This window comes from Schistocerca gregaria, chromosome 4 (genome assembly GCF_023897955.1).
Source record: "Schistocerca gregaria isolate iqSchGreg1 chromosome 4, iqSchGreg1.2, whole genome shotgun sequence".
Taxonomy (NCBI): Eukaryota; Metazoa; Arthropoda; class Insecta; order Orthoptera; family Acrididae; genus Schistocerca; species Schistocerca gregaria.
In genome coordinates this window covers 498,382,308-498,399,107 of record NC_064923.1, presented here as the reverse complement: position 1 = coordinate 498,399,107, position 16,800 = coordinate 498,382,308, and the positions used below count along the sequence as shown (strand labels likewise).

General features: G+C 39.2%; 1 protein-coding gene across 1 annotated transcript in view; it reads right to left on the bottom strand.

The window, feature by feature from the left end:
• The window catches only part of LOC126267412 (roquin-1), a 246,290-nt gene that overhangs the window by 123,068 nt on the left and 106,422 nt on the right, over positions 1–16,800 (bottom strand).

Here is a 16,800-nt window from a genome sequence, read left to right as displayed (position 1 = left end):
CATTACAGGTTTGCAGTGTCATTATAATTCTGTCAGAGACAGCAAAGAACTTGGAAGAGCAATCGAACACAATGGGCAGTGTCATGGAAGGAGGATATCAGATGAAATATTTACAAAACACACACACACACACCAAGAATAATGGAAAGTGGCCGAATTAAATCAGGTGAAGCTGAGTAAATTAGATCAGGAAAAGAGACATTAAAAGTAGAGTAGTGTTGTTATTTAGGCAGCAAAATAACTGATGATGGCTGAAGTAAAGAGGATATAAAACGTAAAATTTTTATAGCAAAAAAAGCATTTCTGAAAAAGAAGAATTTGTTAACATTGAATAAAAATATAAGTGATCTTGTCTTTTCTGAAAGGGCAAATACAGGAGTCAGATTCAAATTAATATATGTAGATTGCAGTGGTTATTTGGACATGAGGATGCTTGTACAGGATATTACCATTGAGAACTGCATCTAATCAGTCTTTAAAGAATGATACAACCACAAACCCTATTTTCATAAAATGAGAACATATTTTAAATATTTGTGTTGTATATTAATTAAAAATTAAATTACCAAAAATTGAGCTATATCAAGATAATTGTTTCATCATTATCATAATAAAGAGTTTACTTAATATAAATACTGAAAGGAGTAAAGGTAACAACTTGCCACACAGTCACAACATTCAGTGGTCAAATGGATACCCATTGAAGCAGTACATTCATACATGCCTGAGTGCTGCTACATTTTCTCTGGAATGTTTCAGAACTTATAAACTGCAGACAACATGCGGACTGACTGAGCAACCTATTGTGCTGCCACACTGTTTTGAGCCTGGTGGATTATTGTTTCTGATGTTGCAGAAACAATATGCAATGCATTTAGTTAGTTCACCAACTGAAAACCTCAATCACATGAAACCCAACTCATGATTTTTCCACTGACATCCTGAAAGTTACAGATCAAGGCAACCATCAGATGGAAGCAGTATTTCTTCACATTCGAAAAGCATTTTACCCAATGAATGAAAGTAATATCATATGAGGTATCAAATAAAATTTGTGACTGGATTAAGGATTTCTTGGTAAAGAGGACACAGCACATTATCTTCGCTGGGGAATCGTCAATAGACATAGAAATAACTTCAGGCATACATTTAGCAAATTGGATGGGACCTTGCTGCTCATGTATTTAATGACCTGGCAAACAATAATAATAGTAATCTCAGACTCTTTACAGATGAAGCATTTATCTATAATGAACTACTACCAGAAGAAAATGCAGAAATATCCAGTCACATCTTGATAAGATTTCTAAATGGTGCAATGATTGCCAACTTGCTTTAGATGTGAATAAACATAAAACTGTGTACTTTACATTGTAGCCTATGAAACCAATTATAGTTCAGCAACAACAAGAATGAGATTGCTTGCAAAACACTCACACAACCAATTCTGCAACATTGTTCAAGTGCATGGGACCTATACAAAACGGAACTAACATGTGATATTGAATGTACACAAAGGACAGCACGAATGGTTACTGGTTTGTTTGACTCAAAAGAGAGGAAACACAAATGCTGAAAACCCAAATCTGCAGAGGCTTGTTCAGAAGTGTCGCCTAGCGAAATAATCATTACGAGAAAATTCGAGAAATTAGAGCTAATGCAAATGCTTACCAACAATCGTTCTTCCCATGTGACATTTGCGAATGGAACTGGGAATGGGGAGACCCGTTAGTGGTCGCATAATTACTCCCTGCCACACAGTGTCAGGTGGCTTGTGGAGTATGGATATAGATGTCGCCCAGAATGTTTACTTACAAAGTTTTGAGAACTAGTCCCAAGTGGGAAATTAAGAATATACCACAGCTCCATGTGTATTACTCCAGTAGGAACTGTGAAGACAAATTAGACTAATTACAGAGTCCACAGAGGCATTTAAGCGGCCATTCCCCCCATACTCCATACACAAATTGAATGAGAAGAGACCCTAATATGTGGTACATGGTAAGTATCTTCTGCCAAGCACTTAATAGTGTATTGCAAATGTAGAGGTAAATAATGTTAGCCTACTGAGGACACAGTATAGAGCATCAATCAACTGTAGAATACTAAAGGAGAGGAAAATGTTACATTGCTACTAAACCATCAAAAAGTATACTTCTCCATATTTATTCAAAGGAAGTCATAATTTATAGGTTATGCTTTAGTTAATTACAGTTATTAGATCTCCAATGATATGTTACAAACCAAATTAGATACAAGAGGTCCTGCTTTATACCCTACTGCAGTCTTGAATTTTATGGAGGTTTAGTAATCTTAGGTTACTGTGGGGTGCACATAAGAAGGCAGCTGTAGGATGTGTTCTACACACACACACACACACACACACACACACACACACACACACACACAGAGAGAGAGAGAGAGAGAGAGAGAGAGTACTTTGTGGTGTCACCAGTGTGCTCTCGGTCTCTGTCCCATGCCTCACACTCCAGCTTACCCTAGTAACAGCCACCTCACCCTCCAGCTTACCCTAGTAACAGCCAACTCAGCCAACAGCACTACATCCGGCCACTGTTTCTGCTTCTCACTCTGCCTAGCAGAATTCATGTGCTCAAAGAACTATCACTGCACTTCTTAACATAATGCTTGTCATGTTTGCTTTATATCAGCCATAATGAATTTACTTAAAATAGCATGAAAATAAATGCTGAATGTTCTACATGCACCCCGATGCATGTGCTACTGGCATATGTGGCGGAATGACGTTAACAGCTGGAGTGTCACATGATACACTGCTCATTGCCACTGCACGTCGCCCCACTACCTGCCTTCTAACATGCACACCACTAAAACAACTTTTTCAGAATAAGCTTGTAGGATTCCAACTTGATATTGCACTTCTCTTGTTGCTGCTGGTGTGTTCAATTTATTCTAAAACTGTCTTTGTTAATTGTTCATATTAAAGGTTTGTATTGCCAAACTTAGTAAGCATTGTCTGCAGTTGCAAATTTAATGATTGTTTAATCATATATAAAAATTATTTACGAAACTTTGAAAATGAATTTACTGTTGTTCTAGGTATCATCAATAGACTACAACAGAAATTATTATACCAATTATTGTGTATCTCTGACTAATTTACACTGGTCGCCACTAGACCCTGAAGAAGATCCCAGCAGAGGGGCTGAAACTTCCACTATTTGAAGAAATATGACGCCACCTAACAATCCAGAAGATTTTAACTTCAGTCTAGTTATGTTTTTACAAGTATGTTGCAGTACAATGACCATTTTTTACTGATTTATTATGCAAATTAATGATTTGCTCTTTTGCAGTTTTGATGCTCAAAATCAATAACACAAGAATTTAAAAGTTTTTTTCAGCACTCTGCACTATCTCATTTAAAAACTAAGGACTATTATATTGTATCTTGGTTACAAACAAAAAATACTTAAGTTTCAAAAGCTAACAATTTGCTTTTAAATGCTGCAAGCTGCTACCACAACCCTGCGTCATCTCATTTGTGCCACATTCTATAATTAATTCCACACCAAAATTCCAGATTACGAGTTTCTTGTTCACATTATGTAAGGACACGGTGGTATTTACAATTTGTAACTGCAGTTTCGGAGGTATGTTCATAAACAAAGTAGATTGGAGCAATTTAATAAGCACATATAAAGTGGTGAAAGGCTTGTTAAGAAGTGTCACCTAGCGAAATGATCATGACGAGAAAATTTGAGAAATTAGAGCTAATTTGCAAATGCTTACCAACAATCGTTCTTCCTATGTGACATTTGCGAATGGAACTGGGGAGACCTGTTTACAGTGGTCGCAGAAACCAATCTGGCATTTTCAATAAATAATCACAATTTTATAATGACTTCAAGGACTACTACGTTGGGTTGGGTTGTTTCTGGGAAGAGACCAAACAGTGAGGTCATCAGTCCCATCAGATTAGGGAAGGACAGGGAAGGAAGTCGGCCGTGTTGAGCTCCGTGGCCGTGGATAATGATATTTCACTGAAAAAATACGGCAACCAGCCACTTTTTAATGGATTTTTATTTACGCCAATATGCATTTCAGGTTTGCCCCCTTCTTCAGCTGGCAAATTACATGGATCTTCAGTTACTACAGTAGTACAATCTCGACAGCAGTTTGGATGCTGCCGCAGGCCTGTGCAAAAGCAACGATTCCAATCATTTACTTCAATTTCACGAGTTTAAAGTCACACACTATCAGTTGTTCATTTTACTTACATTCTCCTCTCCTTGTTTTTTTTTCTTGGCCTTTCTTCTTTTTTGCCACGACACAAACACTTTTTATTGCGTATTTTGCACAGGCGCACTGCATTATCCGCCATGTTGTCGACTGACAGTTTTTGTTCACATACAAATGGTTTATCAATGGATAGATAGATGGATAGTGGCATAAAATGAGGATTCTTGCTGTAACAGGCAAGGCTATCACTTTTTTATTGCCGTGTCCCAAATGAACATTAATGATGCACTTTGCAGCCTGTGAAAAGCTGTAAAAATAGACACAAACTGCATTACCTTAGCCTACTCTTATTCTGGGGGCTGCGAGCATTCAACACATGATGAATAATGGCTTTTTCATCAAGATGACAATTTTCTGCTATGCATCATTACCAACTGTCAATACTCTGGGACCTGCAGAGAATGTACCCAGCTGAACACTTTTATGGAATGTGTGTCGCAGCTTTAGTGAAAACACCTTCAGGTCTTTTTCATCAGGGTAGTTCCACGAATGCTCTGCCAAACTACAAGTTACTTTGTCATACACATTACAGCAGATATCATCTCAAAGAGTGACAATCAGTCACACTCCGGAAGTAGTTTACAATCTCCAGCATACACATAACTTTTACTTGCCACATTTACAAGGTGTGTGACATTGTAATTCTTACTTTTGTGTTTCTACATATCTATATGCTTTAAGACATTTTGTTGAAAGGCATGCATTCGGTCTATCACCTGGTTCATAAATACACTTTCATCATCTTTGCAAATCTAGAACCCTGGAAAGGTAGTGGCAAAAAAGCAATCACATTTTTATGTTAATATATTTTATGGACTGTAAGACACACTTTTTTTCTTTAATAAATTGCCTCCAAAATGTTGATGTATCTTATACTCTAAATTATTATTTTAAAAATCCAGTGTTTGATTTAAAATTGTCATCAGTCTTAAAAATGGCCATATATTCTATGCCGAGGGGAACCTATCTCTATCTGGCAACACTGAATTCAACTGGCAGCAGCAGTGCACTGGCACAATAAACGTGGGTCGCAGGGATTCACAAGCTTGCCAACAGTGCCTCGCTTCTGCACCGCCATCACAAAACCAGAACACTGTCTAGCCTATGATGCGTCACTATAGTACATTACTGGGCTGGCAGTTTGACAGGTGGACTAGAATGGGGTAACTGGAGGGAGAAAGAGGTGGGAAGCAGGAAGTGGTGTTGAGGATAGCAGCTAGTGGCTCAGAGGAAGGCAACAGGTGCACAAGCTAGGAATTCGGATGGGAGGGGTGGCTGTTACAAGCGCTACATATGTCATCCCTGAATACCGAAGTTGGTGAGGAGCACTGAACGATGAAGATAACATGGAGGTGTGGGTTGAGAGAGGTAACAGGACAGAGTAAGAAGAAACAATTGGACAGAGTGAGTGAGGAAAGAGAGTTAGCAGAGATTGAGGCCAGGAGGATTGTGGGAGCAAAGGATGTATTCAAGGATGACTGCCATCTACATAGCTCTGAAAAGCTGGTGTTGGAGGGAAGCATCCAGGTAGCATGGGTTGTGCAGCTATCACTGAAGTCAAATACGTTGTGCTCAGCTACATGTTGTGCCACTGGGTGGTCAACTTTGTTCTTGGTCACAGTTTGGCAGTGGTCATTCATTCTGGTGGTCAGCTGGTTGGTTAGTCTGTTGACATAAAAAGCTGTGCAATGATTCCAGCAGAGTTGCACAGCACTTCCTGCTTCAGGCTTATTTTATTCCAACAGAGGCAGGGCTATCTATGACAGTAGCCATTTCATATGCCAATTCTTTTCCAATCACTGCACAGCTGTTCTGTTTCACCAGAACGAATGGCCACAGGCAAACTGTGACCAAGAAGAAAGGTGACCACCAAATGGCGTAACACATTACTGAGCCCAGCGTGCTAGGGTTCAACAGCTGCTTTACAAACCATGCCACCTGAATCTTTCCCTCCAGTACCAACTTTTCTGAATTTGGTAGATGGAAGTTATCCTTGCAATACATCCCTTGTTCCATAATCCTCTTGGCCTCAATCTCTAGTACTGTCCACACACCCTTTACCCAAACAGTTTCCTCCCTCCTTTGTCCTGTCAAGGAGCTCCCAATGCATGTTTCCACCTCATCTTAATCGTGTGCAGCACCTCACTAGCTCCAACATCCATGTATCACATGGCTAAACTGTGAACCTGCCACCTCTTCATCCAAAAACATTCCTAGGCAGCATATGTCCTGCCTTCCTCCAGGCCACTAGCTACCCATCACCAACCCCCCTTTCCCACTTTGTCTCTTTCTCTCTCTAGTCACTCACCCTAATCCATCTGCTGAATCAATGACTCGATGTTTCTGCTGTTTGGTCAGTGGTATCCTTTCTCTTAAATTATCAAAATTTCAGATGATTGTGTAGCCTCTTGAAAGATGCTACATGCTCTTTAAGTTTGACAGCCTTCAAATAATAATTTATTGTCCTTATAAGAGCATTTTCTATCCTCAGAATCACAAATCATTTATTTGGCTTTAATAACATGGCCAAGTTTTAGGCCAGTGGCATTACGTCTGGTGAACCCCCCTCCCTTTTAATAGTTTCTGTGCCAATCTAATTTCAATTAGAGGTACCGTACTATTAAAAACCGGCAGCAGAGCCTCACAAATATGCACATTTAAAACAAAAATTGAGTTGTATTTTGGAAATAGGTTACGATGAATACATCATATGAATCAACCTGTTCCTACAATGCAAGATTTGGAGTTGTCTGTCCACATTTTTCTGGGGTACAGCTCTGCTTGGTTTCAGTATCTTCCTAAGTGATAGACTTAAAAACACCTTTTCCAAACACTACATAGACTAGCTGCATAGGAATGTTCATAATATTTTCTTGTAGTTCATACTTTTTAAAAAAAAAATTGCTGAATTTCAAACACATACTAAGGCTTCTCTGAGGAAACTATGTTGATATTAGAAAATAATATACAATGATGAAGTAAAAAATTATGATTATCTGATTAGTAGCATTTTGGTCCAGCCTTGGAACATGATGCAGCAGCAGTTCAGCATGGCATGGATCTGACAAGTACTATTACAGGGTGTACACAGGGTGTCCCATTTATCTTGGCCACCCTAAATAACTGTTTGTCCAGATGCAAATTACAAAATGTTTCAAGCAAATGTTCTTTAGCCATCAGGGGGATGTCAATCGGCATGATTGCCTTCACTGTAGCTTTGTTTTTTTACAAAGATATGAACAGTGGTATGACTTTTTTTAAATGGCACTCTGTATTTTTTATTAGGTAATTCATTTCCTCTCGTAAAGACCTATTTAAATATGTATCACAGTGTACCATTCACTGAAACACAATGTTATTAATTACATAACACAACACTGAATTTGAGCCTGGGATCACAAACTCATCCACTTGCTGGAATTGTCAGAAAACAAATGAAAACCACGTAAAAATATAACACAAAATTGGCTTTGACTCTCCTGTATTATTGCCGGGAGTAGAACATTCAAAGTTGCTCAAAGTGGTGATCCTGGATAAATGTACCCGTACATAAGAAAACAGTATTGCAATTACTGTTCTGCTAACTTACATTCCCCATAGGTGAGTAGCATTTCTACCTTCTATTCGTTGGTGTACGTTCTACTCACACAACTTATCAACTGACAATGGTTGACGGAATGATGGGTGTGCATTCTACTTATGTTTATATTTGTCCTCTGTCAACGTCAGGACGTGGATGTGTTCCATTACCCCGAGTACCTGCATGAAGCGCTGGAAGTGTCAACGTCAATGTTGTGTTATGTAATTAATAACACTGTGTATGGTACACTGTGATACATTTTTGAATAGGTCTTTAGGGGAGGAAATGAATTACCAAATAAAAAATACAGGGTGCCATTTGAAAAGAGTCATACCGCTGTTCATATCTTTGTAAAAAACAAAGCTACAATGAAGGCAGTCATGCTGATTGATGTCCTCCTGATGATTAAAGAACATTTGCTTGAAACATTTTGTAATTTGCATCTGGACAAACAGTTATTTAGGGTGGCCAATATAAATGGGACACATTGTATATGAACAAGAAAAAAAATTCAGATTTTGCCCAGTTTTCAAAGTTAAAAATACACTTTTTCAGGGTGAAAACACACCACACTCCTTGTGAAAGTACATTTTTTTTCCATTTTAACTAAGAATATACTTTCCCTTGAAGCTGTAAAATTTACCAAGCCCTTGAATGGTGAAAGTTTTATACACCAGCATAGAACTGCCCAGCACTTTTGGGAACAGAACCTAGTTAAAAACAACAAGTTTTGGTAAGATCTTTGCTGAGCAGCAACATTTACATAGCATATTTTTACATTACGAAAGTATAAACAGAAATTCCACCAAATACAGCATCGTAGCTTCCAAAGCAATGAAACTGAGTTGCTTTGCGCTTTTGTCGGCCAATAACAGCTTGTCACATAATCTTGCCAGTCAATGATATCAAATATTCAGGGGATGGACACATGATGTAGTCAGCCAATAGCAATGTTATTATTAGGTAGCACGAATACACAAATAGGAAAAGTTAATGGTTTAAATTCATAATGGTCATCAAAAATGTTTTGCTGTGACCTCTCGCCTCCCCTCCCCCATGGCTGTGATTAGGCAGGGTCACAAGTATGCAGCTTAAATTGCAGCACTTCAATATTTCTGACAAGCACTATTATAAATTTCCCTGCTGTGCACTTTACATTTCGTAGATTACCTAGCACAATACATGTTCTGTTAAGAACTTTGACTTTTCCACAGGAAAGCCAATTACTCGTGCAATCACTGAAGAACTTGCTTCATACTTTTTTTTGAAAGACAGTTATACTTTTTGCCATTGTTATTGCATAATTTGTAATTTATGAAAGAACTAAAATAAATATGAAAAACTACCTTGAAACTCGGTCTTTTGAGCACATTTTACTCTTTAAGATACATTGAACACAAATGTGCCAGTAAAATATCGAATAATTGTTTCTAACCCTGAAAATTTTCTAAGTGGCTAGTCCTCATTGTTAAGTTTTAAACGAGCATATAACACTCTGTGATTTAAAAAATCATCGCGTGTTCTCAGATTTAAGGTAATTCTTTCAGCGTAAAAGGAAATTTACTTTGAAAGTAATGCTTCTCAAGCCTCCATTCGCAATATTTTCCCATGGCCTGTTGCAAATGTACACAGTGGTGACTTCACACTTACCAAAAGCAGTTTCTTGTTATGAAGTACTGAATAGTCTGGGACACATTTTGCTGTCGGCAGACACTTGTGTATGCACTGTGTTTTGTTGCTGTAAATGGCTCATTTTCTTTGTAACTAAAGTTTTATTTTGCTGTTATTCTCTTATTTAAATTTTACCAGTCAAAATCACAAAAAATTAACTAAAAACTAAAATACCAAAAATTTTCCAGCGAGATTTCTCCAGGAAGAAAACATTCCCCAGTTTTTCCTGGATTTTCTGGGATGTCCACACCCTGTGTGTAAGGTCCTGCAATTCCAATAAACAGAGCTGGTGGACTGTGGGTGCGTACTTGGCATCCGACAGCATCCCACATGTGTTCAATTGAGTTCAGATCAGGTGAATTTGATGGCCAAGACATCAACTTGAGTTCACTATCATGTTCCTCAAACCACTCTAGGATGACATCAAACATGAAGGAATGCAAGTGGACTGCAATAATGTCATGCTGTCATGGTTCCTTCAATTACTACCGCATGTTCCACAAAGGTCAGGTGAATGTCTACCACAGTACAATATTGCTCTCATGGCTTGCATCCATGGTGTAGTTCATGTTCCGAGAAGTCATTTGCCCAGATAACAGTGTATCAGGTCACATGGTAAAATGTTCACATGCAACAAGGCCACAAGCAAAAGAGTCATTTGTCGAAACTGTCACCTTCAGGTAGGAATTTCAAATAGTGTATAAATAAGTGGAAAACTGTCTTCATAGTAAAATGGAGATTCTGTTGGTAGTTGCTAACAATTGCAACTAGTAGCAAAAGAGCCATATCATTTATATTATACACATTAACAATCAGAAATCTTTTGGTAAAATGAAAGTTGAAGTCAGAAATTGAGGGAGCCATGAGGAAAGAGGTAATAAGAAATGGTCCAAAAATGGATGTCCCATAGTTTCAGCTTCTCTGCAACAAATGAATGACTTTGGTTACTTCACTTTCACCAAAAGAGAAAAGGTCTTGGTAGAAGTCTGAGGATATCTCAATACAAAAACGATCTGTATGGAATTTACTGGGTACTGAGGTGATGAGAATTCAACAAGATGCTGTAACTAGACAAGATGTAATACATATTTCATGAGTACTGATGCAATAGTTTTGATGCAGGGCAGTATTTCAACTGCTGACATTCTGGTGGGGATCAATTTTTGGTTAATTCACTGGTGATAGTACCACGACTGGAAAGTGTTTCAGATGGAATGTTTTATTTTTAAGCAATAAATTGCATAGTTGGTATGAATGGACACTGATGGCAAATACGGCTGTATTATCAGATGGCAGACGATAACCTTGTAGACTGGTGTATCAACAAAGATGGATCGACTGCACAAGGCGATTAAATATCTAGGCACAATGTAACAAAGCAACATGAAATGGAGAAAACATGTTAGGCTGGTTTAGGGAAGGCGATGGGTCTACTTTGGTTTACTGGAAGACTTCTAAAGAAGTCAGTTCATCTTTAAAAAGAGTCCACTTACAGAATAATTGTGTGACCTATTCTGGAGTATTTGCAATCCCCACCAGGTTAGATTAAAGCACTATCTCAAAGTAATTCACACTGGCCACTCGACCTGCTTATCATTTCCATGACATTCTCTTCTCCACTCGACCTGCTTATCATTTCCATGACATTCTCTTCTATTTCATGACAATACAAATTGAGCTGCCCTTGTTTGAACTTTTTTGTTTTCCTCCATCAGTCCTACACAGCAAGGATCCTATACCATGCAAAAATACTCCAGTGGCAAGGATGCTATACCATGCAAAAATACTCCAGAAGAGATCAGAGAAGCTTCATGTAGTCTGTCTCTTTAGGTCATCTGTACATCTTCAAAATGTTCCGACAATAAAATACAGCCACTGGTTCCGCTTCCCCCACAACATTTTATATGTGATGGTTCCAATTTAAAATGTTCGTGAGAGTAATCCCCAGGTACTTAGTTGAATCAACTACCTTTTATATTTGTGTGCTTTATCATATAATCAAAATGTAATGGAATTTTTTTTAGTACTTGTGTGCAGAGTTGTGATTTTTCACACCATGCAGATATATTATCTAAATCATTGCGTAATTCATTCTGATGACTTTGCTACAACAGCAGCAAAATCTGTAAACAATCCAAGAGAACTGATCAGACTGTCTTCTAAATTGTTTATATACAGTGTGATTCAAAAAGAATACCATAACTTTTAAAATGTGTATTTTATGAAAGAAACATAATATAAGCTTCTGTTATACATCATTACAAAGAGTATTTAAAAAGGTTTTTTTTCACTCAAAAACAAGTTCAGAGATGTTCAATATGGCCCCCACCAGACACACTAGCAATATCAACCCAATACTCCAACTCGTTCCACACTCTCTGTCCAGAACTTTTCCCTTTGCACAAACACCCATTCTCTGTAAACTGTTTATACCAACGTTTATTACACCACCTATCAGGAGGTTTAACACCATACTTCGTTTGAAATGCACGCTGAACAACTGTCGTCGATTCACTTCTGCCGTACTCAATAACACAAAAAGCTTTCTGCTGAGCAGTCGCCATCTTAGCATCAACTGACGCTGACGCCTAGTCAACAGCGCCTCAAGCGAACAAATGTACAACTAAATGAAACTTTATAGCTCCCTTAATTCGCCGACAGATAGTGCTTAGCTCTGCCTTTTGTCGTTGCAGAGTTTTAAATTCCTAAAGTTGTGGTATTCTTTTTGAATCATCCTGTAGATTAAGAACAACAGATGTATAGTACTTCCTCAAGGAATCCCAAATATAAATTTGGTTTTACAAGATAACTTCCTGTCAATTACAATGAACTGTCACATTTCTGACAGGGAAAGATCAATCCAGTCTGACAGTGGACACAATATTGCATAGGTATGAAATCTGCTTAGGAGTTGTTTTTGAGGAATGGTATCAAAAGCCATCTGGAAATCCAAACATATGGAATCAACCTGAGATCCCATCATAGGATTCATTACACCACGTGAATAAAAAACTTGTTGTGTTTCATAACAATGGTATTCTCTGGACCTGTTCTGGTTGTGTGTCAATACATATTTTCTTCGAGGTATTTCATAATATTGGAACACAGTACATGTTGCAAAATCAACCTCAATGACATGGCTCTATAATTCAGTGGTTTTAATTATATTTTCTTTCTCATGTATTGATGTGAGCTACAGAAGTTTCCAATATTTAATTGCGGTTTATTTGCCAAGTGAATGGTTGAATATGACCGAAAAAAATATCAGAGCTATTTCATTAGAATATACTGAAAGGAACATATCTGGCAAACAATTGTGACTTTATTGTCTCTGGGGTATATACTTCCAATTAATCATGTTATCAGTTGCTCTTGATTTAAATTCTAAAATATTTACAACATCATCTTTGGTTTAGTAACACCATATTGCTGTCATCAGTAATATTAATATTGCTATTGCACAGTGAAGGTATTGTTTGTGTCTTGCTGCTGGCATACTTTACATATGACTAACAAAAATGGAGATACAGTTGTATGAAAACCAGAGAAAGATGAATTGCTACTCAATGTATGCTGGGGTACCGAGTCATAGACAGGCACGACAAAGACTATAACGCACGTAATCTTTCACTCAGAAGATCGTTTGAAAAACACACACACACACACACACACACACACACACACACACACACACACGACCACTGTCTTTGGGTGCTGATGCCAGACTGGAAGCAACTGTCCATTGTGGGAGAAATAATGTGGGTGCAAGGGTAAGGCATGCAGGGGGAGGGACAGCACGGTAGGGGTGGGGGACAGGAAAGTGATGCCTGTGGGAGCATACAAGGACAAGGTGGAGAGAGGTTGGGGCAGCTAGGTGCAGCCAGGAGGTTGGATGGTGGGAGGAGTATAAACGGAGAGAACTAAAAAGACTGTGGGTGCATTGGAATAGAAGGCGGTGTAGTGCTGGCGTGGGATCAGGGAAGAGGATAATTGAGTTAGGACATTGTCTAACAAAGGTTGAGGTGAGGAGGGTTATGGGAATGTAGGGTAAATTGCAGGGAGTTTCCACACATGCAGCTGATTTTGGTAGGAAAGACCCAGATGACAGGAGCTGTGAAGCAGTTATTAAAATGAAGAACTTTGCATTGGGCAGTGTGCTCAGCAACTGGGTGGTCCAGCTGTTTCTTGGCACACCATGTCAATGGCCATTCATGTGGACAGACAGTTCGTTGGTTGTCATGACCTTGCAGTAGTTGCAGCATAATTTTTTTAGATCACATGACTGGTTTTGCAAGTAGCCCTGCCTGTGACTGGTTAGGTGATGCTTGTGACTGGTCTTCAGGAGAAGGTGGTAGTGGGATACTGAGTCACGAGGGGAATGCTCCTCTGTGGCTGGATGGTGGGGCTTTGGGAGGTGGTGGATGACTGGAGAGCTGAGGTACGGAAGAGCTGTTTTTGTACACGGTTGGGAGGGTAATTTACGATCTATGAAACCCTCAGTGTGACCCTTGGTACATTTTGAGAGAGACTGTTTGTGACGACAGATGAGACATGTGCGGGTGGCTAGGCTGTAAGGAAGGGACATAAGGGACAGTTGGTATGCAATGTGTGGCAGCTGTCTTAAGTGGAGGTACTGCTGGTGGTTTGTTTGTTCGATATACATGGAGGTACTGATGCTGCCATCTCTGAGGTGGAGGTTGAGGAGGACCAAGTGAAGCAAATGGGGGGAGAAGTTGTTCAGGTTGTGGATGAATATGGATGGGGCGTACTCATCCTCTATCCAGATCACAAAGTTGAAATCAACGAATGGAAATCAGTTGGAGGGAGCCACCCGTGGCTGTCACATCTGTAGTGAATAGCAGCCCTTCTCGCAATATACCAAGGGTCTCATTGAGTTCTTCACAGATCGTAATTACCCTCTCAACCTTGTACAAAAACTGATCTCCCGTGTCTAGATAAGCACCCCCCACCTCCCAAAGTCCCACCGTCTGGCTACAGGATAGAATTCCCCTCGTGACTCAGTACCACCCAGAGCTGGAGTAACTGAATCACATTCCCTGCCAGGGTTTCAATTACCTCTTGTCGTGCCCTGAAATGAGGAACGTTCTACACACTATCTGCCCCACCCCTCCCACAGTGGTATTCTGCCACCAACAGAGCCAACAGTATATCCTTGTACAGACATACACAACCCCTGCTCCCAAACACTTGCCTCGTATCCCTGTAACAGATCTAAATGTAAGACCTGTCTCATACTTCCTCCCACCACCACTTCCTCCTTCAAACCAGTCACAGGCATCACCTATCCAGTCACAGGCATCACCTATCCAGTCACAGGCATCACCTATCCAGTCACAGGCATCACCTATCCAGTCACAGGCATCACCTATCCAGTCACAGGCATCACCTATCCAGTCACAGGCATCACCTATCCAGTCACAGGCATCACCTATCTAGTCACAGGCATGGCTACTTGCGAAACCAGTCATGTGATCTAAAAAAATTATGCTGCAACCACTGTACTTCGTTCTATGAGGTCATGACAACCACATGAATGGCCACAGACAAAGATGTGCCAATAAACAGCTGGACCATGCAGTTGCTGAGCACACTGACCAATACACAGTTCTTCATTTTAATAACTGCTTCACAGCTTCTGCCATCTGGATCTTTCCTACCAACACCAGCTGCATATATGGAAACACTCCCTACAATGCACCCTACATTCCCATAACCCTCCTGGCCTCAACTTTCGTTAGACACTGTCCTTCACTCAATTATCCTCTTCCCTGTTCCCACACCAACACTACACGGCCTTCTATTCCAATGCACCCAGTCTCTTTACTTCTCTCCTTTTATTGCCCCCCCCCCCCCCCCCCCAATACTACTGAAACTCCCATCTGCACCTCACTGTCCCAATTACTCCCCACCTCATCCCTATATGCTCCCACAGGCATCACTTTACTGTCCCCCGCCCCTATCCTGCTATCCATCGCCCTCCCAGCATCTGCCTTACCCCCACCACCCACATTACTTCTCCCATAACACATATTTACTCGCAGTCTGGCCTCGGCAGCCAGAGACAGAAGTCATGGGTGTGCAAGCTGTGACTGTGTATGTTATCTATTTCAGAAGAAGGCTTTAAATATGAAAGATCACATTTTTAGTAGTCTTTTTGTTATGTCGGCGATTCAACACCTCCTCTTTATAGTGAGTAGCAATCTAATCTTTTGATAATATTGTGATTATTCCATCCTGGATTTTCCACTTTTAGAGAAAGGTACATTGAAGATGCTACAGCCAGAGCTACAGAGGCAGATCACAAAATCTATTTTCTCTTCCCCCTACTTCTCTGCCCTTTCTGTCATCCCCCTCCCATGTAGTACTGAGCATTTTATTCCACCTGTCAATGAACCATAGTCTCAGTTTCATACAAACAACACAAAGTCCTGCAGAGTAGAAAGCTAACTGACTAATGATAAAAACGGCTCGTATAAGTTTGTTTATGGAATATCTTTTTGTTTTGTTTTGAGCTCCAGAAGAAAGAATTGTTTCCAAACAAATTAGTGATTTTTATATCAACAGAGGCAATTTCAAAGACAATATGCAATAACAAATTTTATGTAGTGAATACATAGCAGAACTGTTTGGGACTGAAATGAGTGATGCAATTGCAAGTATCTCTAAAAGGAGTCAGGGTAAAGAGCATTGATTGATTGCAGAGAGATAAGAGATCACAGAAAAAAAATTAATTAACGGATGTATAGTGAATAGCAAATACCATGTTTATAACGAAAAAGAGAGAAGTAAATTTTATATCCATGTATATAAAATGTGTAGCAGAAAGGAATGAAGCATTGTGCCAAAAATAATAAACAACTTCTATGTTCTGTAAGGGAATTTGGAATCAAACACAAAATTAAAATAAATAATGGAATGAGGAATAGAAGTATCATACTTTGAGAGACATGGGAAAAGAAGGAGAAGAAGAATAGAAAGAAAACTGATAGCGATTATCCATAATGAAGCAGTACTTAAAAAAACTATGAACAAATTAGACCTAGGTAATAATGATAAAAAAGGAGAAAAATAAATGGACATTACTGCACAAAGAAAACTGATCCAGAATGGTAAGTAACACTGATCCAGAATAGTAATGCACAGAAACAGCTTTAAAGATAAAATAGATATGCTGGAATTGTATGGTACTGAGAGAAAAGAACTGTAACAGTATGTATCACAAAGGGTGAAACTAAAGTGAGGTACAA